This window comes from Monodelphis domestica, chromosome 2, assembly GCF_027887165.1.
Source record: "Monodelphis domestica isolate mMonDom1 chromosome 2, mMonDom1.pri, whole genome shotgun sequence".
Taxonomy (NCBI): Eukaryota; Metazoa; Chordata; class Mammalia; order Didelphimorphia; family Didelphidae; genus Monodelphis; species Monodelphis domestica.
Genome location: NC_077228.1, coordinates 297,990,897 through 297,994,140, shown reverse-complemented (window position 1 = coordinate 297,994,140; position 3,244 = coordinate 297,990,897). Strand labels below are relative to the sequence as shown.

General features: G+C 36.1%; 1 non-coding gene across 1 annotated transcript; it reads right to left on the bottom strand.

Annotated features, from left to right (window-relative positions):
- Positions 1-888: 888 nt before the first annotated feature.
- Positions 889-994, bottom strand: LOC130457698 (U6 spliceosomal RNA). Its single transcript, XR_008916985.1, has one exon. It is a non-coding gene; the product is annotated as a U6 spliceosomal RNA (small nuclear RNA).
- Between the last annotated feature and the right edge of the window lie 2,250 nt (positions 995-3,244).

Below are 3,244 nucleotides of genomic sequence, written 5' to 3'. Positions count from 1 at the left end.
TCATGCCTAATATGCTTCAACAATCATAGTATACAAGGGGAAAACAAAACAAAATGTTCGCCCACTCAAGCACATCTGCCTAGCTAGTGAGTGCTCTTAAATATGTTTATGGACACCTGAGATGTAGGGACCTTACTGAGAAGAAATGACTTCAGAAACAACATTTTTTCACCACATAAGCAAAAACAATCCATCCAGAAATTGCATTGCTGCCCAGAATTAGTCCTATACCCTTGAACAATCCATCATAGAGAAGTCTGGTGTAGGACCAGAAGAAACTCTAGATAGATCTGGCTAAGTATCCTCTTCATCAGGAAGTACCCAAGGAGGCCTTTGGCACCTCTCATACTCCCTGAAAGATCTGAAATCTGACTGATTGTAATTCATCCTCCTTTATCCCACCAGATGATATAAGACTTAAGAATTGAGTTCTTTGTTAGTTTTATAACTTTAAAATGTGAATGACTTAAATATTATCAGCAATGAATGGAGTTTTGCTTTCACCTCTTTGTATGGAAATAATATATCCCACATAGTCATTCACTTAGAGGACATTTACTACTAAATGTTGGGTAAAGGGGAGATAGCACAAATGCTTCTCTAGCTCTAGGAGAGAGTTTTAACCCCACAAACCTAGAATAATCCCTTCAAGTTGTCCAGAAAAGAGCTTGGAAGCATAGTAATTGACCCTTTAGTGATAAGGTCACAAGATTCTAGAATTTAGAATTGGATTAGAATTTATCTAATCAATCCACTTTATTTTGTGAAGAAAGAAGAAACCAAAATAACAAGAAGTTAAGGTAAAGTTTTCTTAAAGGCATATAGATGCTGGGAAGTAGAATCCATATTTGAAATGTACCTAATAAAGATTTATTTTGTCTGTTTTTTTTTAATATAGAACATTTTAAAATTTGCATATCATCCTTGGGCAAGGGACATGCTAATCTGCTCTGTATCCTTTCAATTTTAGTATCCATGCTGCTGAAGCCAGCACAGATCAATACCTTTTGAATATAGTTTAAAGCACCTTTTAAGGTTGTCAATGTTGTGGAGCAACTACTGGTGTTTATTCCAATATCTGGACAGCCATATAATGAAAACTAAAAAAATTACAACAGCAACAGTAGCAACAAAATACACATGGAATTAACCATGAGAAGTAATGGAGAAGTGTGTTAAAAGTTCAATATTACTGCCCAACATCTGGTTCTCTGTGCCCTCATATGATGTTGAAAAGTAGTTCAGATCACAGTATATAACTGATTATGTTCCCAGGACATAGATCATCCACATTACTTATTTTTAAAATATGCATTTATTGTAATTTAGTGATCTTAGCTATCAGAGTGGGACTATTAACATTCCTGGATGAAGATAGAAGAGAAAAGGGCATAAAAGAGGCAGACAGAGAATTCATCAAAACAAAGAAATTCAGATTCCGAGCAAGAGTTATGAAAAAAAGAGATTGAAGTGGTGGTCCAAAGTGAGGGAAAGGACTGAATACAGCAGGTCCGGTTAATCCACAGAGGGCAAAGAAAAAGGTTTCATGCAAAATCTCTAAGAAAGAATCTTTTCATGTCAATGGCACAATGAGCATATCTCCTTGCTCATCTGCATGTCTACCATTACTGGCCCTTCAGTCAGTCAATAATAGCATTGATTAAGGTCCTACTATGTTCAGGGTGGAGGCAACTATGGCATAATGGATAAAATACCTGGCCTGGAGTCAGGAGGACTCTTCTTCCTGAGTTCAAATATGACCTTGGGCACTTACTATCTATGTGATACTGGGCAAGTCACTTGATTCAGTTTGCCTCAGTTTTCTCATCTATAAAATGAGGTGGGGAAGGAAATGCAAACTACTCCAGTATCTTTATCAAGAAAACACCAAATGAGGTCACAAAGACTCAGACATGCCTGGAAGACAACTGAAGAGCTTCAATAAAATGTGCGTGGCAGCATGCTAAGCTCTGGACAGTTACTATATACTTTAAACACTTTCAGAAATATCCATATTACATGCCACTCATCTACACCCTAAAAATAAGCATGTAGGAGGTGGACTATATTTAGTAAATATAGGAAATGTGATTGATTACTGTCCAAACAAGTGTTACATTGATGCAATCAAAACAAAGAGTAAAGGAAAAGTTCAAATGTGTCAGTTGAAATAGTTTCTAATGGATTTTCACCACATTTCTATAGATTGAATTTCCACTGAAGAAAAAAAGGAAGAACCAGCTCTCTATCAAATCCTTTGTTTTAGAGAACTGGTAAAATATTAACTGGGCAGCTATGTGGCACTGGAATGCTATACTGGACCTGGAATCAGGAAAACTCAAGTTTGTGGGTTCAAATCTGATCTAAAATATTCACTAGCTCTGTGATCCTGGATAAGTCACTTAACTCTGTTTGCCTTAGATTCCTCATCTATAAAATGAACTGGAGAAGAAAATGGCAAACCACTCTAGTATCCCTGCTAAGAAAATCCCAAATGAGGTCACAGAGAGATAGACAACTGAAAAAAAAAGACTTAAAAACAACAAAACAATAAACTGGGAATAAACCTACTTCCTTCAAAACAATCCTGACATATGAAAATCTTGAATTCACAAAAGATAGCCACTTAGGAAATGAACACATATGGGAAAAAAGAATTACATGTTTATTTTGATAGGTTTGAATATGGTTTCCTTTGAAATTGTAAAAATGGAGATTTGAGCCCTGGACTTCAATCCCCAGAAGTCCTTGCTCTAGTTCCCGAGATGCCCTCTAATCTCACTGAGATTTCCACCTGGGCAAGATCAAAATTTCTATTTATCTGGCTATAAAAGCCTACTGACTCTCTTCCTACTTCCACTTCCAAGCAGACGCAACTCTCATGATGTAAGTGAAATTGAATGGGCCTTTCGGCCCTCCTAGGCATGTGCTTTCTTACTTGTATTTTCTTAAATTCTTAATCATTAATAAACCTCATAAAATATAATACTTCTTGCAGAGAAACTAATTTTAACTGCCACACAACCCTATGTATTTTATTTTAGGCATTTAAAACATTCTGAACTGTTAAGGGGGTCCATGATGTATTTTAAAAATGGCCTAGAGGACCTAAAAAAAATCTTGGTCTAGAGGATCTAAAACCAGTTTGGTTTCAATGAATCACTTCTTAGCTTTCCATTTAATGTTCTTCAAGTTTAAATTTGGGTCAATTCTACCTCTTTGGCTTCATTTCCCATTAGTCCTC